Source organism: Apus apus, chromosome 2 (genome assembly GCF_020740795.1).
Source record: "Apus apus isolate bApuApu2 chromosome 2, bApuApu2.pri.cur, whole genome shotgun sequence".
Lineage (NCBI taxonomy): Eukaryota > Metazoa > Chordata > Aves > Apodiformes > Apodidae > Apus > Apus apus.
Genome location: NC_067283.1, coordinates 135,759,087 through 135,783,494, shown reverse-complemented (window position 1 = coordinate 135,783,494; position 24,408 = coordinate 135,759,087). Strand labels below are relative to the sequence as shown.

The following is a 24,408-nucleotide window of genomic DNA, read 5'->3' as shown; positions in this document are numbered from 1 at the left end:
GAGAAGCCTTCCAAGCAAAATAATGAGGAGTGCTCTCCTGCGTCAGGAGAAGACCTGCCTTCCCTTTCCCCCTCCCTTTCCACTTCTCCAGAGGTTCCTGACCACCCTCCCCATGGGTTTCAGATAGCTGCAAGCACCAGCAGCCCAGGCTGTGGACGTCTTACTGGTGTGGAAACAGAGGTGGCTTCTGAGCACTGGTGCGAAGGAGGTACTGATGCCTACAGGCTATTGCAGCTCAGCAACAGGAAGTGGCACCAGAAGGAGAAAGAGATTCAGCCTGGAGAGAAGAAGGCTCTGGGGAGACCTTTTAGCAGCCTCCCAGTACATGATGGGGCTACAGGAAAGCTGGGGAGGGACAGTTTACAAGGGTGTGTAGCAACAGGACAAGGGGAAACGATCTTAAACTAGAGAAGGGTAGATTTAGATTGGATATAATGAAGAAGTTCTTTAGTATGAGTGTGGTGAAGCACTGGAACAGATTATCCAGAGAGGTGGTGGAGGCCCCATACCTGGAGACATTCAAGGTATGGCTTGACGAGGCTCCAAGCAACCTGATCTAGTCAAAAAGATCCCTGCACACAGCAGGGTGGGATGGGCTAGATTACCTTTAAAGTTATCTTCCAATTCCACACATTCTATCATTCTATGAGAGAGCAGCCTGCAGCATGGTGATGCTAGGCAGGTACCTCGCTGGGCCTTTTATGTGTTTTGGGATGAGAGATGCCTGAATGCACTGGGTATCACACAAATTGGATGGTGTCTGGGGATCACTGCATACTGACAGGCCTCCTGTGACAGCAATTTAGGGGCAGCTTTTGCAGCTGGTAAGGAAATCCCAGGAGCTGGGCATTTCAAGCTGGATGGCAGCTCAGACCTCAGGAGAGGAACTGCTGAACTGGGCCATCTCATCAGCCTCAGAGCTGGGAATGACTCAAGAGTCATGGGAATGGCCAAGAGCTGGGGAAAGAGGTGGCTGCATGTGCATGGGGCAGCTGTGCAAAGGAGCAGTCAGCTGTTGTGTGTCCCCCCCACAAAGACATTACAAGTCTTAACAGATAATTGATTTTCACTCATGACTGAGCTGCTTTGCATTTCTAGAGGGACCAGAGTTCCTCGTGCAACCTCACTGAAATAAATTTTTCATCTGGCCATGCTGCAAGGATGGCATTGTTAGAAACCACAGGCATGAAGCCCATGTAGTGTTGGTGGTAGTAACTTTATTTCTCTCAGTTCAAACTACACCCAGCTTTCTCTTGCATTTGATTGTCTTTATATTTGAAAAGGCAGTGTTCATATTGCAGGCTCTAGCAATGTGCTCTGTATGTACTAATTTAATATCGTTTTAAATAATTGATCAAGACAAAAATAAATCCTTGTGTTGTCTTCCTTTATGAAGACCGAAATGGGTGATGCTCCAAATGGTGTGCTAGAAGCATCTGCAGTTAGCTGATTGCTTCTGTATTACCGAAAGCCAAAGAAATCAATTCTTTTTGTGCTGTTGAGTTCTTACAGGGTGCTGCAGCTCAAAGGGAGAACACCCAAAAAATGTAACCTGCCCTGGCACTCCTTGCCCGTCCATAGTTGTTGCCCATACAGAAAGCTGCTGTAACCTATTTGCTTGCACCAGCTTCACAACTGGCCTCCATCCAGAAGCTGGGGTTTGGCCCAGTTCTGGTTGTGAGCCTCAGACAAGATTTTCAGGAAGCCTTCAAAAAGACCAGTCAGTGATTTCAGTGTCATTCACTAGGTCCAGCTCCCCAGGCTTTCCTCTGCTTGCTTATTTTCAGATCTAGGCATTTCACTATGTGCACATTTCAGAGAGAAGTGTTTGCAATTTTTTATGAACCATGGCTGATTTTAGGCAGTTGGGTGGAAAAAAGCTTTTTGTCTCTACTCTTTGGCAAATATGCACATTGCTTACAAGCTCCTGTTCGAATGAGCTGTCACACAGGTGCATGAAACATGGAACTCAAAGAAGCCCTTTCCTTCACTGCTGGCCTTGGTATAAGCAGTTTCAGTCATCCTGCATAGCTCCTGAAGCTGGTTATCAGCTCTGTGCGCAGCACACCTGTATTGTCCTCCACCACTTCTGCCTCAGCCCCTCTCTGCTGTAGGTCTTACTTCACCAGGCTTGGTCTAACTAATGACCTTTGTCTTCTCCTCTATGTGCTTGAGACACTGCAAAGCTTGGTGGGATGTAAGGTGAAGTGTTCAAGGAGACACTGGAGGCAGTAGGGCAGTGAGCAGGGTTTGTTGAGAGCAGGTGTTCTGGGGGGTCTCATCAGTTTCCATCGGTTCTCCCTCAGCCAAGCTGAGGCAGTCTCCAGGCTCAGTTCTTTGGGATCCTCTGGAAAGGCTGCTTCTGACTGCTGGGCTTCGCTCTGCTGTAAGCAGCTGTAGCTTCACTGATCTAAGGGAGGAGGCAGCTGCATGTTAGGGTGAGACTGGCCCACTTCTGTCACTCTACATTATCGTTTTCCACAATTGGAGCAATTGCTCCAACCCTTTGCCAAAAAAGAGCAGTTTTTCTTACTTCAAATAAGAGTGAATGCAGCACTTTAGCCATGCCATGTTCTTATAAATGGTAGTTTCTCACAATAGATGTGCCACATACATTGGAAGAAATCATAATAGAGGGACCAGCACACATGTCAAAGCTTTGATTGTAAACTTCCAGCTCTGGGAAGGAAATGAACAATCTTTACATTGAACTATAACTGCAGCTATTTCCTTTTTCTTAAGTTAGTGTCTGTTACCATGGCCACCACCTTCAGAAATTTCTGACTATTTTATAGTCATTGATAGGAGTGAAATAGCAGATGTTTAATTACATTGTTCTTATTCCATTCACTAAGGCACAGCTGACATTTTAGGAGCCTTCAGTTAAAAAAAAAATATCCATTTTTATTGTTTATCACTTTACTAGACAAAAACCAACAGAAGTTAATTAATATGTGACAGCATGTACTTAATCTAAGGTCAACTTCTAAGTAGGTGTGAGGAAACATTTTTTTTAATATATTTTAAAGACTGAATGTTAGACTGATATTAGCAGCAGTCAGAGGCAGGTGAAAACCATGTTATAGAAAACAGACAAGGAACTTACAGTTCTTGTCCTGGCCACCAGTGCCCCTGAAGGACTAAGCAAGTCCTTCAGGCCCTCTGGGTCCAGAAAACACCTGTTGAGCTAGAGACCCTCTCTGTGTATATTTGAATATCACCAGCAGAGCCCTGTGTGGGCCCTGTGGGAGCCCCTGCTAAGCTTCCTGTGTACTGTGACTGTGGGTACCCCCTCAGCATCCCCCCTATGCAGACAAACCTCTGGGATTTATTAAAACACAAGACCTCACAAGAAGCTTCTTCTCCACCACATCGTGGCACTTTTGGTTTGTGAAGAGAGTAAAACATTACCCAGGAGATTGCTGAGTCAACAGGACTGCAGTAAGCACGGTCCCCTAAGTCTCTCACGGACTGTTCTTGGTCTGTTCTTCTTTACTTAAGCAACATTACCAAGAGCGTCACTGTATAGAAGATCTTTTCATTAGAGCTTTCTGGACAGAGAAAAGCAAATATAGGGTTGCCTAAGTTTAACATTTTGTCCCTAAGTGGTGATGACCCCAGCAGGTTATACGAGGTAGGTGTTGAGTCCTACTGAGATTGGTATGTAACTTGGATTATGCCAAAATATGTGGTAAGAAGGCAACCTCTGATGTCTGCCCACTTCCAGGTTTAAGTGTCTGCTAAACAGGGACTTTTGGCTATTTGGCTTGAGCAGGTTTGGATGGAAGTACTTTACTTTTCACTTTGCTTTTATTTTCTGTTTCTAAACTTATTCGGATCTGCCTCTTACTGCTCTGTGCCTGAACTCTTCACCAAAAACTTCCTTGATGGACTGAAGTGTTGGGAAGGTGTTTTCATTGTTTTGCTGTTGTTGCCTGGCTCCTCTTGGTGTTGGAATTTCTCTAGCTAGTACTGCTGCTAATGTGGAGCTATCAATGCACTAAGCTGACCATAATCTCAGCAGTGATTAGGCTGATGAACACTGATTAAAAGATTTTGCAAAACAAGGCAAAGGACAGTGCTGCCTTTTCCTCAAAGGCAGAGCACAGGCTATGAAGGGGGATCCAGCACAGGATTCTCACTGAAAACCCAAATGGAAACAGAGATGCCAAAAGAGGGGGTGTAGGTCAGGGCCACTGGCTGTGGAAAGTCTCACACTGAGAGAGATGTGGTCAGTCTGTAGCAGCTTCTCACAATCCTTGCTGCTATGTAGTGCCTTCAGCATCTCCACTGCACACCTGCCTCTGGGTGGGCATGAGAGGAGCTGACCAGTGATGGACGTGCCCCTCAGCCATGGTGGGGAGCAGGTGGCTGCCCAACACTCCCTTCTCCTTTGGCCGCACAAAAGCTGAGCTTTGGCTTTAGGAACCCATTCTTTCTACAAGGGCAGTATGGACTTACCCTAAATAACTAGGCCGAAACTTAATACCTCCAGAGAAGGTGATTCAACCACCACCATGGGCAGCCTGTTTCAGTGCCTGACAAGCCTTTTGGTGAAGAATTTTTTCCTAATATCACATCTAAACTTCCTCTGGCACAACTTGAGACCATTTCCTCTTGTCCTTTGTCTTGTTACCTGGGAGAAGAAATAGACACCCACCTCAAGACAGCCTCCTTTCAAGTAGCTATAGAGAGCAATAATGTTTCCTCTCAGCCTCCTTTTCTCCAGGGTAAACAACCCCTGTTCCCTCAGCTGCTCCTCATAAGACTTGTTCTCCACACCCTTCACTATCTTCGTTGCTCTTCTGAGGACACTCCAGAACCTCAGTTCCCTTCTTGTAGTGCAGGACCCAGAACTGAACACAGTACTTGAGGTACAGCCTCACCAGTGCTGAGTACAGGGGGATAATCACCTCCCTTCTCCTGCTGGCCACACTGTTCCTGAAACAAGGGAGGATGCCATTGGCCTTCTTGGCCACCTGGGCACACTGCTGGCTCATGTTCAGCCAGCTGTCGACCAGCACCCCCAGGTCCTTTTCCTCTGGGCAGCTTTCCAGCCACTCTTCCCCAAGCCTGTAGCATTGCATTGGGCTGCCATGACCCAAGGGTAGGACCCAGCACTGAGACTTGTTGAATATCATGCAATTTGCCTTGGCCCATTGATCCAGCCTGTCCAAGTCCCTCTTCAGAGCCTTCCTATCCTCAAACAGATCAACACTCCCTCACAATTTTTTATTTGCACACTTACTGAGGGTGTGCTCAATCACCTCATCCAGATCATTGATAAATATATTCAATAGAACTGGCCCCAAAACTGAGCCGCTTGTGACCAACCAACAACTGGACTTAACTCCATTAACCACAACTCTTTGGGACCGCTCATTAAGCCAGTTCTTTACCCACCAAAGACTATGCCCACCCACACCATCTGCAGCCAGCTTCTCCATGAGATTGCTGTGGGAGACACAGTCAAAGGCTTTACTAAAGTCTATGTAGACAACATCCACAGTCTTTCCCTCATCCACTAAGTGGGTCACCTCATCGTATAACAAACACATAATCTCCTTGGAGCAAAAGAGGAAGTAGGAGATTGCCTGTTAAGTGTGCAGCACATTTTTAAGCAGTCTCTTACTTAAGGCACATTTTTACTCTGCAGTCACAGAAAGAAACAAATGCCAGCTTCCAGCTTCTGCTTCACACTCCTTGCAAGTCTGATCACATCTCTCATGGCAGCAGCTCAACAGACCTGCAGCTCAAAGGTCACATGGAGGTGCAGTCAATTCTGTGCAAAGTAGCTCTGATGGCTGACCTCAGATCTGTCCCATCTAGCAGATTTGAAGGACTCATTTGGCTCTCTCCTCAAGCCATTCAGAGTTCAGTCTCCCACCTCTGCAGCCTGCTCCCCAGTCTTGTTTGTACCCACCTATCTGGGAACCTAACCAGGGTACCTGTTGTTTTCTCCTCTTGAAAGTGTGCCCATGTTTCTATATTGTTTAAGCTAATGTGCACACACACATATATACATATATAGAGTTCATACAGATACATTCAGTACATGAAAATATAAAGGTGAAGTTTTTAAGTCAAATAGTTGGAAAAGTTGAAATTTGGGTAATCTGTGATTTCATCTCTCAAGTCTTTTAGCTTGCACCTGTTTTTGTATAATTAAAGAATATATATCAATGCAGTGAGATGTGCATTTCCTTTCTGCTTCATTTTGGTGACACTCTTTGGAAACTAGTTGCAGAAATTTGAGAACAGAATGAGAAATTCTCTTTGTGAATGAGGAAGATCCCTTTCAAGAGGGGGAATTTACTTATTATTCAAAAGCTGTGTGCCCCTGAGCCATTTATTCAGTACCTCCTTAAATGTAGAGTGAGTCTTTACTTGCAAATTGGTGGAACCTCCCCTGCACCACATCACTTGCCCTCTCCAAGTGTGTTTATCTATGTGAGCATACAAGAGGGCTTACACACATTACTGCCCCATCAAGTGCAGCTTATCTGTTTACTTGAATACTCATCTGTGAATATCTTAAGAAATATCTGGAGAGCTTCCCACAATCCAGACAATCCAATCTTTGTGTCTTTCTCAGAAATAATAAGATGCTTCCAGACATCCTTGTTCCATCGTGATTACCATGCACCTTACAGTGGGGTCTCAGTGTGTTTCTAGAAGACCACCTCAACACGAAGCCACCCTTTCCTCTGTGAATGAGATATTCTAGGCATTTTTCAGTCAAATTTGAATTAACTTTGCCTTTGTTATCAGCTAGCTTTGTAAATGAATGCATTTGTAATATATAAGAGCTGCAGAACTCCCAGATGAAAAATGTGATTTCCCAAGTTACCATTCAGTGGAGACAAGAGTGGTAATCTGCTGATAGGCTGCTGCAGGGAAAAAAAGAAACAACAGAATAATGCTTTGATGTTTGAGACTACTTTCAAAGTTCATGTGTTGCATTTTTAAGGAAACAACACACTGTTGAGTTAATTGATTATATTTTTGTCCCTCTTTGCATCATTGCTTAAATTTATGTGTTAGATCAGGCAATAGTATTGGAAAAAACAGTCTGTGCTTTGTGTATAGTGTGTGTACTTGTAATAGAGTAAGATTATACAAATTTAAACAAACTGTTCATTCACCTCTGTGACCAGTAGTAAGTTAGTAATTCAGCAGATATATATAGAATTACTCAAAAATGAGAGACAGAATCATCCTATCTAGGCATTGTACCCAACCCTGATGAATATAGGATTTTTTGTTCTCCAAAATGTAACTTTGTTCATCTTTTCTCCAGTCCAGCTACTACCTACAGAGGCTACTTTTTTTGAGCATCTCACACATCTTCTGAAGAATAACTAAACTAATGTTAAACCTGAGCTGCCTAATCTTTCCTGAGCATCCTTGTATACTTTGGACCCACTTTAAAGCTGTGTCTAAACGGACTGATATTTAATTAATAAATAGTAAAATTGGATTCTTGGTGAAATGTGAAAAATACTAGGGTGTCCATGCTTGTGATTCCAAGGGGAGCTGGACAGCCCATGCTTTGCTCAGTGTAAGGCCACACATGGTGCCTGGTGCAGACAGCATTTGCAGGTATGTCCTCAGGTTGTTGCTACGTGTTTATCCAAGGCAATCCAGTTCTGCCTTCTAACTTGGGGCAGAAGGAAAAAAATCTTCTGTGTGCATGCACAGATGAACAACTCAAACCTCTGAGCTGACAAGATGCTGGCAAAAATCAGTGTCTGCTTGGGTGTGAGGTGTCTGTTCTCAGACCTGTTACGGCATCGAGGAGTTTCCTTCTCCATTTCTTCATTCTTTATTGTCCCCAATCAATAATTAGACTAGTGAATACATGTGTGCATGGATATACATGTCCATATAGTGTGAAACAGGTGTTGTCACCATGATGGCTTAAGACTATAAGAGTAGTAAGTGACATAATATTTTTATTATATTAGCTTATAGTCTGCAAAAAAGCAACACACACCTTTGAGATATACTGGTGAGTGTTACAGGCTGGAACCTACATGGATATATCATTAAAGAATTACAGCCTGGGCTGGAATGAGGTCATACCTGGAAATAAGTTTTTTTCCTGAGGTTCCCACTTGGTTTCAAGAAGCTTCCAACTTTGCCCAGTTCATCAGCAGAAGTCAATTGTCCTAAGAACCAAGAACCATCAGATGAAGTCAGACCTTGCCAAAGCAGCTTCAAAATCAGTGGGTTTCCGACATGCCTATCAGCAGATATGATACAGATCTTCTAATGCATCGTTTGCCCCCTTTAAAATGAAGATCAAACTACATATGGTCTGCAAGTCAGAATGAGCTCACACAGATAACTGAGAGGTACAGAGGCAGGTAATCACGATTAGGAACATGTTTGTTTTCAAAACAGCCACTCCAACACTGGCCTTGCAGTCCTGTTCCTGAAGAGAAGGCCTATAAACAATCTTTAATAGGGGCACAAAGTGTCTAATACAAACCATGGTCTCAGGTTTGATGCAGTTTGTGGCCTGCTGTAATACACTTCTCACCACACTTCTTCTAATCCACTGCTTCTCAGGTGCTAACTGCCTATCACCTACTCCACAGAGGTTAATGACCACCTCCTGTTCCACTCAGCTCCAGACCTGCTAATTACCCTTTTCCGTCATGTTTCTAGTGCATTAACAATTACTTGTTTCTGTGCACATGTAAAACTCTGAGTACTGGGCTCCCATCATTGAAGTGAAGTACACGTAGTTGAACTTTGGCCTCTACTGCTTTGACTACAGCAGAAAACAAGGGTCTAAAAATAAGGAAATGTTTGCCTCTTGGAAATTTTCTAAGCAATTAATCTAAGTATTATTGATGTTTCTAATTTTGTCAGCACAGGGAGGACCGTCAGTCACTCTCAGAAATGCCAGCTCTTTGCTGATAACTCATATAGTTGAATGGCTTTTTAATGAAGTTGCCAGAAGAAAGGTTTGCTGCCAAAATCAAATATATTGCTCTATACCACTCCTACTCCTTCATCAAGGAGACTTCCAAGAAAATTCTGGCTTTTGCCCAAACTTGTTGTGTGGGGTTTTTCTTTTTAATTTTTTTTTTTTTTGAGTGCCTGAAAACCAACTCCAAAGCCAACTCTACTGCCAGCATTTTAAAAATCATAGGAATTATGAGATATGGTGATGGGAGGTTTCACAAATCAGTGTGAGATCACTGAAACAGGTTCCCATCTGATCACAAATGAATGAACAATGTATGAGTTTGAGCTGTGTTCGTTATATGATGATAGCCACATCTTTCATTTAGATTGAGATCAAATTAATCTTACCAAGTGTTGGGTGGTAAACTCTTGGTAAGTGACTCTTCTATCATCCTGTGGAGACTTATGTGGAAACGTCCTTATTTTAATTTAACTGAGTGATAGATTTTAAAGCTCCTTCGAATGAAATATATACTGTTTCTTCATTACTGGCTCCCTTTCCTAGAACATTCATTAAAAAGCAGTAAATCTCCTGGGGAACATCCTTCTTTTAATAAAGAAAAAAACAAGTACAAAAATAGTTTATATCTATATCTATATGCATAGCTCTCAATTTCTTAATCTTTCTTGGAGGATTCCTTTGGAAATTCACAGGAGAATCTCTGTGTGGCTCACTGATTTAAGTGACTTTCCAGTGAAGTCATTAGAACATTAAGATATGAGACGTTTCATGGAACTGGATGTGCTTTTATTATTGAATAAGTGATTTGTATGGTGATTTTATATGGTACTTTACAAACAGTGGGTTGATTCTTCAGTGTTTATCCTGTTTCTAAGCCATGGAGCTTCACTGGTTTTTGTAACATTGGTAGCAGAGGAAAGAATTAGGAAATACTTGATGCATGAAGTGAGAGGAAGCTTGGAGTGTCCAAGGAGTGCGTTTGGACTGAACTTATTAGTGACGATGATGTAGAAGAGAGAACTGACAGCTGAAGGTATTTTGAGGACATCTTACAAGCTATATGTAGCAAGCAGTGAGAGTGAGACATTTCAAGTACAAGGCCTTTGTTTCTACAAGGAATGATACTGAGAATGCCAGAGGTTAAGGTTATTGTAGAAAGAAGGGGGCGTACAGGGCATGCAGAGCAAGAAAAGATACTGGAACAAATAATGCCAGAGATAGAGATCTCTGTCGATGAGATTATGATTATCCAAAAGTATATGTTGCTGAATGAATCCAAAATATGGTCCATCATGTATCTGGTGAATCTTCTATTAGCCACAGGCAAAAAATTCTGATTAGAGTCAGCATCTCACACACTTGCATACATTTCCAGTCCTTTCCATGTCTGAGAAGTATTGTTTCCCAGGAAAAGGAGTTAGATCGTTAAAATCTGAAATTCTAATCAAGCATTGGTCATGATGCTGTTCAGAGTTCACTGCTCGTAGTAACAGCAGCACTAGATCTCTACCATTAAAACAAAAGCAGTAAAGCAAAAGGATGGTAGGTGAAATGGTAATAACTTGCTAGGAATTAGATAAAGAGTAAGTCTTTTCTAACTATTTATTTTGTATGATTTATTTTAGGAAAGAGACACAGAGATTAAGCCATAGATGGTCTCCTTCCAAGGTTTCCAAACCCTGCTGCTTGGGTCATAATATATTTCATTGTTAGGATACTGTTTCAACACAGTGTATGGTGTGGGAAATGCTGGTACTTGGAAACACTGACACAGAGGAAATAGAAGAAGAAGAAGAAAAAAAAAAGATTAATTATATGACATGGACTTCTTCAAAGATAATAGAAAAAGCAAGTAGAATAGTGCTTGTCCTGGGGAGCTAAGAAATAGTAGTGAAAAGTAAGAGATAAGGGGAAAAGAGAAATAAAACATCAAAGAAAGAACAAAACATTGCACAGTAACACAACAAATAAAAGTCCTAGGAAGTGAAAAATGGGGAGAGGCACTAAAAGTCACATAAAAGAAATCTCAGAGAACTGACATCTTGAGAACAGCAAAGAGGCAAAAGGAAACTGGCCAAAAATATAATAGGATCAGCATTTCTATTTATTTACAGTCACTAGCAAGTTATGAAAAGTGGTGGTTTATTCCATAGTGGATAAAATCTGATTTTCCTAAAGTTTCCCTGAGTTTTCTGGTTCTGCCACTTCTGCTTTTCTGCAACAATAATGCAAGTTGTTTGTTGTTCACATAAGAAAAAAAAATTGTATTTGTCTGAAAATTTATCTGATGTACTTTGTTTACTTCCTCAGAGGATGTTACTAGTGAGGCAGAAATGCTGTTAACTCATTAATTTGTGAAGGAGTTAATCTCAGTTGAATTTAAATAAAATTTTCAATGATGACAGAAAATTTTTCAAACTGATAATTCAGATTTTTCACTCTGGATTCAGTCCTAGTTTTTACACAGTATTTCTCACTGCAGTTTGTGTAGTGTTATGAACATGTAAATAATTTTTTGTTGACTTGTTGCAAACAATTTGGGGGGTTTTACTACAGTCTGTATTATGACTGTTCAGATAGATGCCATTACAAAATTTCCTTTGTAAAACAGTATTGTTCATATGAGTGGCTGCTACCTACACTTAATATTGACAGCTCTTAGGGTTTTGCTTATTGATAATAACTAATAGCAAGAACATAAAGATTATACAAGTATTTGTTTGTATGTGTGTGAGAGAGATTAACAGAGAAGCATTTGTAATTTGTAAAATGTTTCTATGCCTCTTAAGGGAGTTTGCTTACCAACTTTTACCATGTTGTTCAAACTCCCAAATTCATTCCTGTTGAGTAACTTCTGAAACCAGGCAGCACACTGTGTTACACATGAAATGGCAGTTGGGTAAGACACGGGCTGGTGTTTTTCATGGCGGGCTGTCAGGACTGGATGTCATTCTGACTTTCAAACTGAATGCAAATCAAAATCTTCTTCCAGTAATCCAGAAGATCACATCCAAGCAAACTTTCCCATCAGGTTAGTACACAGATGGTGCTCCAGGGGAACAGAGAGCAGCATCTCCACTTTAAATGCCTGTCATACACCCCGAGAACCAGCCCTCCCAGGTCATCTGCCCATGCAGAGTGAGGAGAAAGTACCTTGAGGTGGCTTAAGCAATCATCAAATTGTTAGGAAAAAGAGGAGATACCATTGTCACCAAAGGTAACTGCATTCTTGTCCACAGGAAACTATTCAAGGGGGCCCAGCCAAGTGCCTGAACTGGAGTCCAGGGCTGAGTTTAACAAGCAGACTGGGTTGCCGGACCAGCCTGGGGGCAATTATGTGGTTTTCCTGTACCTGATTTGCAGAATGAAGACTGTATTTGTGAAGACAGATAAGAGCTTTTAGGAAAAATAGCAAAAACATTGTATTAAACCAGAATTAAAATGTTATTTTTTTTTGTTGGTGCTAAAATCATTGATGTCAATATGACTCTTCAAGTAGAATTCAAATTATGATTCATCTGGATGAAGGTATCTTCCGGAAAAAGAATATTTATCTTCCTGTTAATGTTCAAAGCCAGGCATTTATCATGGAAAAAACCATTTTATTTAAATTATCATTTAAAACCTTTGTAAAATGAAGGTATCTTTCTGCACTGCAATTTGGGAATCATGATTTCCCTTCAGATGTAGGGGCTTTGGCTTTGCCATATGTCACTGAGAGGATGTTTTCTCATACATTCACAGGAAAATCTTGGGTTGAATAATGAATTTCATTAATTTGGCAAGACAGCAAGAAGAATAAAATGAAAGTGGTTGGCCTCAAATTTCCCTAGATGACTAGAAGCAAGGAACTTGCCATATGTCACGGACTTCCATGAGCAATGCTGAATAGTAGAAATCACCCTGTTCCATACTGCCCTAAGTCATTAATACAAAGCAGATGGCTTTGTTGTTGATTAGAGCTGGTTAGAATCGGAAATTCCTATTCCAAAGGAAATTTTTACATTTATATTTATTTGCACTGAAAATTGGAACAAAACATCAAACTTTCCTGGTCGGATGGAAATTAAAATGATCTGGAAACCGATTCTTTTACTTCACCTCACTGGCAATTAATTGTATTCTCGTTAATGTCAAAACCACTGTAATGCTAAAATTAGTATCTAATATAGACACCAAAACAAAACTAATAAAACTAATAAAAATCTGAAGTCACACTGAAATTTTTTGCTTTGTTAAAAGGAAAAGAAAAAGTTGAAATTATCAGTTCTGACATTTTCTCAGAATGTGTTTTCCTGAATGTGACACATTTCCACAAAACATTTTGATTTCAGCTAAGCTGCATTACCAAATGGAAATGGGTTCTCCTGAAAAGAGGTTCACCCAGTGCTGTTCTTCTAGGGCCAGTAATTCACAGGCTCATCTTGCAAGTTCATGGATGTGAAAATTCTGAGAAATAAGACATGCACAAAGAGAAAATGAACACAATATCAGTTTAGAAACTTATTTGGAAAATGCTTAAAAAAATTCCTACAACTCCCACAAAATTCTTTTAGTAACCCCTATCACCTCTTACATTAGGTCCCTTTGTGTTCAAGCACACTGGAGAGTGTTTGGTGGTGAAGAAATCATCCCTATCTTGGGCTGTCATATTTATGAACTTGTAAACTCTGACATTTTCCTAGTGCATCTTGTTTCCATCTCCTTAGCAAGATTCTGGTCCTGGCTGCCAGAACCTCCCACTCCCTTGTTGCCTACTTTTCTGGAGAAAGTTCCACTAAATTTCTTCAACATGGAACAAAAACTCACAGCTGCTCTCCAGGTAGGAACCTCCACCGTCATTCCTTTCCCCATCAGAAGAACATCTTTAAAAATACCTAGTTTGCCAGTTAATGGCACAGTTTTTTCCAATATCGTGCTTTCATTTTATCTGTCAACACCAAGTCACTGCTGTGGGATAGGAGACCATCTGTTAACAATTTTTTTTAAGTGTAGAGTAAGACAAATGTCACTCTTTGGGTGTCACATGCTATTTATTTACAAAGATTAAAAAAATCATAGAATCATAGAATGGTTTCAGTTCGAAGAGACCTTAAAGGTCATCTAGTTCCAACCTCCCTGCATGAGCATGGACACGTCCCACTAGACCAGGTTGCTCAGGGCCCCATCCAACCTGGCCTTGAACATATCCAGGGATGGGGCTTCCACAGCTTCCCTGGGCAACCTGTTCCATTGTCTCACCACCCTCACACTAAAGAATTTCCTCCTAATGTCTAACCTAAATCTCCCCTCTTCCAGTTTTGATCCATTACCCCTTGTCCTCTCACTACAAGCCCTTGTAAAAAGTCCCTCCCAGCTTTCCTGTAGGCTCCCTGCAGATACTGGAAGGTCACTATAAGGTCCCCCTGAAGCCTTCTTTTCTCCAGGCTGAACTGCCCCAACTCTCTCAGCCTGTAATTGTAGTAGAGGTGCTCCAGCCCGCGAATCATCTTCATGGCCCTTCTCTGGACTTTCTCCATGGGCTTCATGTTCATGTTGGGGGCCCCAGAATTGGACACAGTACTCCAGGTGGGGTCTCACAAGAGCAGATTAAAGGGGGAGAATCACCTCCTTTGACCTGCTGGCCGTGCTTCTTTTGATGCAGCCCAGGACACAGCTGGCTTTCTGGGCTGCAAGTGCACATTGCTGGCTCTTGTTGAGCTTCTTGTTCATCATCAGCCTGAAGTCCTTCTCCTCTGGACTGTTTTCAGTCCATTCTCAACCCAGCCTGAGTTTGTGCTTGGGATTGCCCCAGCCCAGGTGCAGGACCTTGCTCTTGGGCCATGTTAAACTTCATGCAGTTTGCACGAGCCCACTTCTCAAGCCCATCAAGGTTCTTCTGGATGGCATCCCTTCCCTCCAGCATGTTGACCTCACCGCACAGTTTGGTGTCTCAGCAGCAAACTTGCTGAGGGTGCACTCAATGCCGCTGTCCACGTTGCCGACAAAGGTGTTAAACAGCACCAGCCCATCTACCGACCCTTGGAGAACACCACTCGTCACAGGTCTCCGTCTGAGCATGGAGCTGCTGATCACCACTCTTCTCCTGTTACTTTGTGCAACAGTAGCTTTCTGCTTCAGTTTCCACTACCTTCCATTGAGGTCTTGCATGCGTGGTTACATAAAAGGACCAAACGAGATGTAGGACAGATTAGAAACCCGATAAAGTTGCTGCTAGATGAATCTGATGACTGGTGTGCTCGGGTGCATTGGGGAAGATTGTGTTACTGCTGGTGAGTGCCTCACACAAAGGAGAGAGGCACTTCAGAGGGGAGGAGAATGAACCGCCTTTAATGTAGCTGGAGTTGTGAGTATCAGGATAAAGACAAGTTGCAGTGATGCAGATCTGCAGAAAGGCTGGCTTTTCTGAAGGCCCTCATTAGGTACCAAAATAAGTGGCATGGTTTTCTGGGAGATCTCAGTTTACTGGCCTATTACACAAGTGCCCACATGGAAGATGAGTTTTTTTGAGAAGCCCGAGTTTCCTTGTGGGTGTTGAGCACTTGAAAAATGAGCACTTAAGCATTTGGGAAATGTGGTCCAGAAAGGGACTGTTAAACAAAGAAACTTCAGCTCCTGAACTGCTCTTGTAATAAGAGGCACAATAACTGCAGAAAATATCTGTCACTTTTATCTTGATAGATGGTCTCCTTTTGGAAGGGCTCTACTAGATAAAGTCATGTCCGGCTGGAAAGAGGTGGAAGATTTTTTGAGCTCCCCTGCTGTTAGATTAACACTCATGCTTCTAAATACTGAAAATGTCCTGTGTTTAATGAAACACTTGAATGAAGAAAAATCTGGAAAAGCAGCCTCCTGAGGGTCGATGTCCTAATGCACTGTGTCAGCAAAGTCTCTGTTGCCCTTTATTACACAAAATCAGGCAAAGGCAAACATACTTCTACAAAAATACTATTTCCATAGAGTTTGAAGAAATAGAATAATATATATATAATTTCCAAAAGAGTTGTCTGAAGTCAGCCAAGACAAAGAGTTAGTTATTTTAAAGACTTTAGATCATTCTACCCAGAATTAATAGACGAATCACTGTTGTTGTTTTTTCTAACAAAGTCTATGGTAAATTGTTGTTCCTCAACTCTTCACAAACAAATGATTGTGAACCAAAAAAGGATGTGAATCTTGGCATGAATTTTAATGTTGTGAGCTCTTAAAGAATGAGGAAGAAATGCAGTTAAATAGGGAGAGACCTTGGGAGTCTGGGAAGAGGACTAAATCAAACCTGTTTGAGTTTTCCCCTTCTTGTCTGGTTTCTGGTTTTTGTTTTTGTTTTTTTATTTCCTTATTTCTTACTAAGCAAGGAAAATGCTATTTTCAAGCTGTTTTTGGTGGGTGAAGCTGGCCAGCCTTAGGGAATGACTTACAGCACTATTTTTCACACTGCTTATAGGGTGGTGATCCTCCGCATCACCTCCCAGAGCACTCTGGGCAAAGCCCAGGGCACCAAGCAAGGCTGGAGATTCAGAGTCCCCTCTGTGTGCACAGGGGAGCACAGCTTATGCCTTGGAGGTGTAAATTACTACTCCCAGTAGTAATGTTTTCTGTACTACATGCTTCAGCCTTACAGGAAATGCTTTGGCAACAGAGGTCTTCTCTGGAAGCCCCAGTGATGCTGAAGTCGGTGCAGAGGTGAGAGGGTGTGAGAGCATCACCCCTTTCACTGCTCAAGGTTGGAATATCGCTTGCTGGTCTCAAAATAATTCCAGCCAAGACCGTGTGCATTGCTGAGAGTAACATGATAAGCCCTAGGGATTTGTCTAATTAACCCAGCAATGCTGAAGACCCTGGCAGTAATGTACTGGCACTTATTGACAGGAACTCTGCCTTTCTCCTGCTTCTTACTTGTCCACCCCCATGCCAGCCCTCACTGCTAAAATGCACAAAGGAATTATGATAAAGAGAAACAGGAGACAAGATGGAGCAGCTGTAACATTTCTCTGCCAGGGTAAATCTGAAGGGAAAAGAGTCTGGGCTTTTGATGTTTGATATCCATGTGTCTCCAAGTTTCAAACACATGAACTCCGTGCAGCTGCTCCTGCTTGGACTGCCCACCTCAAATAAAGCACAGAGCTAGAAAGGTCTTAATTTTGTTTCTTGAATTTCTCCTGGGGGCTGCAGCAGGAAGGCGTCAAAGGAGCAATTAGGGGCACCTTTTGGATGGGAAAGTTCCCTGGTAAGGGGAACACAGAAGCAGGAAGGTTACACAAAAGAGTAATTTGCAGCAGTGAAAATGTCAGGACCCTGGAATTGGACTAAAAGCCTAATATAAAATGAGTGAAATTTCTGCCGACGAACTTGCTGTGAAGTACCAGTGGGTAACTGGATGGCACGTGTGTCCCCTGTTCCTCCAATTGATGAATAAAGCATAAATACTGGATGATGATCCCATCTACGCATTTTCCTCTGTTTTTTTTTCCTGTTCATTTCTGCATTATTCTTCTTTCCTGTTCTTCAATGTCTGCTATGATTTTAACCTGAATTTTTGCTTTTTAGTATATGTTTCAGGCCTTGGGTACTTGTTATACTGCACTGCAAATCTGCAGATCTGTTTACTGCTGTTCCTTGTGAATATTCATAAAAGAGCATCAGATTTTTTTAATGAATCTTGCTCATGAATTTTATCTTTTTTTTTTTTTTCTGTTTTCCAGTATAAGCAGATAAACTGAGGATGACAAGTCTCTGAATTTTACTTGCATCTATTTAATTTTTTTTTTTGCTAAGTCCCTCTGTGATTTTTAGTAAGTTTGGTTTTCTTTCAAAAATATGGTCAAACATGCTGGGTTGTTTTTTTTTTTTAATTAAAAAAAAGCCTTTCTTGGCAATCACTGCCACACTGGTTACTCAAATGAACATGTGAAAACAAGCTAGAAGTGGCCAGAAGGAAACAAAGTTGCTGCTCCCAAGAGTAGTTTTTGGTAGAACCAAGGAGGAAAATCTCCTGACCAGGTAGCACTTGTGCTTCATGGCGAGAGGCTAAAACCCAAGAAGTTATTCTTTCCATCACTTATGCTGCTCTGACAAAAAGCACCATGTCCCATGAGAGAGATCCTGCACTGACACTGAAATTTCCAACTGGAAGATGAAGAGCAGGGCTCAAGTTGGCTTTGAGGTTGTGGATATCGGAAGGGCAGAATGAGAGCAGTGAAGAAGAACGCTCTGCCTGACCTGCTCCTTGGGAGCTCAGTGAAGGATTCCTGGGTTTCCCTGTGCAGGGGCACGGCAGAGATCACAAACACACATTCTTGCCTTGCTCAGCTGAGTCCCACTGGAGAGCTACAAGATGACATACAGTGTGTTGCCCACATTTAGTGTTGGGTTTACATTCATGATCAGGCTGTGGCAACGTTGGTGTTCCAGCCACAAGAGTATACACAGACAGGATGAAAATGTGTCATTTGAGATGTATGCTGCTCTGAACTGTTTTATTACATAGCTTGTACAGCAGGTAGCAGCAATACAGTCTGAAGGAATAACTGACCCTATGAAGGAAAACTGGCTTTTACACCAGAAAGTGTCCACCAAGGCCTTAACTTTTGTGAGTGCATGTAACTTCCCTCTTTCTGCAGGGGTGCCAACAAAGAGGAAGTAGAGATGTTCCTGGTGTGTACATTGGATCACAAATTGCAGCAGAATTTGCAGAGACTGCCCCGTGCTGTAATTGGTGAACTGGCTTTTGGCACCTGAAGCTTTACCAAGCAGCAATAGCAGATGGCAGAGAAGGAAAAGAGTAGCTCTTACTGTGAAAAGTGTTGAGAACAGGACAAAATTTTGGCAAGAACACGACAAAATTTTGGCCTGGAAACCCTGAGGACACAGCCCCAACCAAGTCCCCTGGTATGAGTTGCACAGCAGCCTCTCCTTACCACAGTGTAAGAGGGTGCTATGCTGCAATGTTGGGTCAACCAGAGGTTTGGTCAACCACAACACAGCAACATCCCTTCTTGAAGAGTGGGAGAGAACCGGGTTGCACAGTGACAGGCAGAAATGTGACTGGAAGGAGTGGCAGAAAGTGATGACAGGAGAACTGAGCTTGTGGGAGCCCTGTACGCTGTACTGGGGGGGCTGTTATGCAGTGACAGGAGATGACTGCTGGTGGGTAGGACACGAAAGAAGGTGGGATCCCTGCCACACCCAGATGTGTAGACAGCTTGAGAAATAAACGGTGTATATGAGTCCGCCTGCCACATGTCCAGGTTTTTTTAATGATCAGCACTTAGTCTGGAGGAAAAACAGTGGTGACGGTGAGTGGAGAACCACAGAGGCTGCAGAAAACACTCGTACTGCAGACAAGCCACTAGGCATTGCCACAGGGGACTGACTCATCCTGGAGCTCTGCTTTCTCACCACTGTCAGGTAGTGGTGCTGGTTCAGAATGGTGCTGTTGTCCTGCTCAGCCTTTGGCTCATTCCATTTGTTATCAGGAACTCCTTCAGCTGCTTTGCAGAGATAGAAAGCCCACAATTGCTATTCTCAGGGAAATTCCCAAATCATGTGTTAGAAATATTAAAGACAGCATTGCCCCCAGAAGTGCATTATTTCTTGGAATTGTTGGGCTGAAGACAAACTATAGCGAGGTGGTTCATCCTTGTGTTCTTTAATATTACAGAGCCATCTTACCAGCCAAGTAAGCTGGTACTGCTATATCCATCATCCAGATGTCTCTCACCTATGCTGGAGAAGTGTCCTGCTCACTTTAGTGGTGTGTTACTGAGATTTTCTTCATCCAGCCCCCAAAACTACCTCCATGTGCATCCTATGGCTTTAGGACACTATAAACCAGCTGTGTAAAAGGCTTCCTGCATTGTCTGGTGTTGTCTATCTGCCACTGAAAGATTGTTCCCTGAAGTTCATGTTTTGTTATCTAGTGCTTTCTAACTTTAAATGGTGTAATAGCACTGAAATCACAAAATGGAGTTTTCACGGCTTCTTTCTGAAAGTTTTCTGCAGTTTTACAGTTTTCTCTGTAGCCAGGCTTATAGTGTGATTTTTCTTACTGTCCCCACTGGAACTGTACCAGGAAGGACTTGTCTTCACATTGATTCTTTGCACCTTTAAGGTGCTTTGTACCCTGTTAGCTCTGAAGTACCCAGTATTACAAATTCTTCACTTTTAGAACACTTCCCTGGCCAAGTGCTCTTTCTTATTTTGATTTTTCTTTCCTCTGGGTTTAAACCTAAATCAAAACGCAGGTGTCTTGCTGTCTTTGGCAGACGGAGCTCAACCAAATAAACCAAACCAAAACAAAACAACAAAAAACCCAAAAAGAAGTGTTGTCCTTATATGATGATTGAGGAGGATCTATGTACTGTCACCCTCTGGGTATGGTCTGTCAGCCAATTCCCCACCCACTGCACAGACCACTTGTCAAGGCCATAACAAGTCTGTTTCTCCAGGAAGAGGCTGTGGGGGACCATGTCAAAAGCCTTGGAGAAGTCCAGGCAGACAATGTCCACCATTCACCCTGCATCAGCCGAGCAGGTGACTTTGTCATAGGAGATGATATGATTTGTCAGACACGATTTGCCCCTGGTAAATCCATGTTGGCTTTTCCCAATCACGTGCTTCAATTGACTTGTGACTGTCCCCAGGAGGACTTGCTCCATAAGCTTTCCAGGGACTGAAGTGAGACTAGTGGGTCTGTAATTACCTGCGTTCTCCTTGGAACCCTTCTTGTAGATGGGAGTGACATCAGCCTTCCTCCAGTCTTCAGGGACATCTTCCTATCTCCACGACTTCTCCAAGATTATGGAGAGCAGCTTTGCAATGACATCAGGAGCTCTCTCAGCACCCCAGGCTGGATGGCATCCAGACCCATTGATTTGTACAGGTCAAGCTCCTGTAACAGTTTACACACCAACTCTTCTGCACTGACAGGGGGTCAGTGTCTGCATCAACCAGGACTTGTGTTCCTCTGGCCTGGGACCCAAGAGCACTGGTAAAGAAAGAGGTGAAGAAGGTGTTGAGGACCTCTGCCCTTTCAGCGTTGTTGGTGACTAGTTCACCTCTCCTGTTTAATAGTGGGCCAATATTACTCCTCTCTTTCTGCCTGTTGTTAATGTATCTGAAGAACCCTTGAAGTTTTTGACATCTCTGGCCAATTTCAGCTCAAGCTGAGCTTTTGCTTTCCTATCTGCAATTGAAATGTGTTGCTAGCGCTTGCTTATTATACCAAGCCCCCAACAGAATATATTTTATTTATTTTGAGGCAATGTGTTTGATTCTTGCCGTGCCCTCACGCAGCAATGGGATGGCTGTGTGCTCTCAGCTGCTGCAGCTCCCCCGCTCCTGAGAGGCTTTGCTTAAGCAGGCAGCATGTTTGCTGTACCCTGAGGTTTCAGATTGAGGAAACAACTGTGTGAGAGCAGCAGTAAACTTCTGACAAGAGACGTGTAATAGAGTAAGTGTTCATTGCCTGTCTGTCCAGGCAGTTCTCCCTGTTTGAGGAGAAGGCTATAACAGCATTGATGTCCTGTCTGCACACATTATACTGCAGTGCAGGGAAAGTCTGTTGATGTGTTGTCCATCACTGCTTCACTTATTTATTCCCTTAGATGCTGAATTGTCACAGCTTGTTGTCCATCAAAAAGCTCTGTCTTCAGTCTCATCTTAAAAACTCCACACCTGGACCTGATTAGAGGAAGCTCTGAGTATTTACTTTAGAGAGCAGCACCTATGGCATTTCCTACAGTAACCAGTGAACAGAGATTCTTTCCATAGCAACCACAGAGCAGTGATGCTTTCCTTTCTGGTCTTCTGTAGTTGTTGGCTGAAATGGTATCAACCCTTCCAGCCATAAATCCATCACATTCTTTTACCAAACAGTATTGCCTTCAGAATTAAGATCTTGATATTTTTCTATGTCATGTTGTCCCAAACAGAAAGTCATTAATGTATATCATGTCTAACCATTGTATCAGAGGAAGAAATTGTAGAAATGTAATGAAACATAATCATTAAACAATTTGTCTTTATTTTGTATACCTACAGCACAGCACCCATTTGTCATTGTTGTAAATATTTTACTTTGTGACTGAGATTGTTTTATTTGCTGTATTTTTAACATGTAGTAACTTATTAGAAATTTGAAAGATCTACAGAGGTCATAAACTGGGAAAAAATGCCAAAACCCAGATCCAATTTGATTTCACTCAGTGCATTTATTGCTGTCATTGTTAGCTGACATTGTCTTAGCACACTGTAGTCTGCCCATATCTCATCTATTCCAAGAGGCAGGCAGCAGTGTATAAAGTGATCATGAGGATCTTAATGTGTCTTCATTTTGACCTGTTGTTGATGGAATAGGCACAATAAATCTCATTGCTACAGTTCCTAGAATACCACTTATTAATAAGGAAAAATCTAGAGAGCCAAGAACATGATATAAATTAATCACAAGTGGACTCAATCCTACCACCATTTGCTGCGTTGCCTGGTGTCACAATGGCTGTGAGTTACTGCAAGTGCCATGTGGTTAGCTCTCCCTCTGTGCCTGAAGAACACAGGATTTTCCCATCGTGTTCTGCTCCTCTGTATTTTTTATTATTTGGTAAAAATATCTTGTACCTGCTATGTGTAGCTATAAAGGCATCATTTTTTGAACTGAAACACATTCTTATTGTCTGCCTCTTGAAGGTCACTGCCTGCAGGTTACCTCACTATTCTGTTTTTCAAAAAACTCTGGGCTGGCAGTGTGCAAGCTGAGTTTTGCATTTCCAAGTGTTTGAGATGTTAAAAAGCAGCAAGGGATTACATCGCTAAGGCCAGCTCACTCCTACCACAGCCAGCTTGCACATTACTCAGAGGTTTTCCCTTTCCACTCTAATGATCTGAAAAGTGTGCAGCCCCTGGAACCGTGGAATATCTGCTGACTGTGGGCGTGTGTGGCTGCTACCTACTCTGGGGATTTTACTAGTTTGTTTTTTATTAAACCAGTGCAGCCCTAAGCTAAGCCTGGCCACTTCACTTTGTCCAGTTGCTTTTCCATCCTGCTCGTGTTGTTTTGCCTGACATAAACCCATCTGGCTGCCCTAATGTAATCTGTTCACTCAGCTAATTCCCAGGTTGTTTATTGTGGACCCCATCCAACACCCACTGAAGGCAACACAACCTTCAGCTGCTACGGCAGCTGTTGGACTGGGCCTATAGGCCAGGAACTTTTTTGCTAATTTCAGAGTATTACAAACTTGGATTACTTAAAAATTGTACAGTATGTTTTGATCAGGATTTAAGAAGAAAAGGCAATAAAAAATATTCCTTTGAGGCATCATCTTCCGTTTCCCACGTGTTTCAGAGATACTTTGGAGGAAAAGACATTGTTTGGGTCCAGGCCCTTGACGTAGTCAGGAGATGGAGAGGCTCCCATCAGACAGGACTCCTCACCCCCTTCAGCTTCATGTCTGTGAACAAGGGAGCCTATTCTCTATCAACTGTGTAGGCAAAGAGTTTAGAACAGACATGTAGTTACCAGACAGCCATTTTGTGGAGATAGATCTAGGGTGAGTGCCACCATTTTATCCTCGAACAATAAAGCTTTTTGTTTATTCTGGTCCAAGAACACAGGATATTCAGGGGGTCAGTCCTCTAGCAGCCTTGGGAGTTCAAATTCACCTTGAGAAGAAGGGGAACCACAAGAAACAATTAGCACCAGCCCAAGGGAACCTCAATTTCTTCTTCCCAGTGCCAAATGGAAGAGCCAGTAGTAGCTTCAAATGGTGATACATTTCTCACTAGCTGCTTCTGACATGTAATGATACTGTATTATTCTTCATTTTTTAAAAGTATTGCTTTGGTCTAGAAGGGACATTTTATCGAATGCTGATTAGCTGCTCCAGACATCCATTGCTCAGAATTCTGTCTCTGTGGCCCAGAGACTCCATTCTGACAAGTGTGGGAGTCTTGTATAAATTACTTTGCAATTCTACTTCAGTTATCCATACATCAGATTTAGTTGTGACTGTCATTCAAGTGACAAATTCTCAGGCAGGTTTCTGTCAATAGAGAATACCTCCCACAATTCAGGTAAATTGCTAAGCTTCCAGTAAAACTGATGATGTTGCCTTTTGGAGCCAACACACTCAGGTTCTAGAACTTAAAACCCAAAGGGCATCAGTCATTAGTAAATCTGCTGCACAGTGTGATAGGTAGCAACTTGCCTTAAATAAAATATAATTAAGGTGATTTAACTGAAACTGTATCCAATAATATTTCTTAGTGATTAATTTAAGGGGAATTAATTTCCAATTTTGTTGTCTGGGTACGCTTTTTTTCTCCTCCCTTTTTTTTAAAGAGTTTTTTTCCAAAGAGCTGTGACCACCCAGATTACTACTACTTAGTAATAGATCAAATTTCTGGCTACAAGGAGAATTAAAGAACACAGTAATAGTTTGGGGTGGGGGAATCCACCATTGATAAAA

General features: G+C 42.3%; 1 protein-coding gene across 2 annotated transcripts in view; it reads left to right on the top strand.

The window, feature by feature from the left end:
- Positions 1–24,408, top strand: part of NCALD (neurocalcin delta) — a 62,375-nt gene that overhangs the window by 20,033 nt on the left and 17,934 nt on the right. The gene's annotated exons all lie outside the window — the stretch shown is intronic.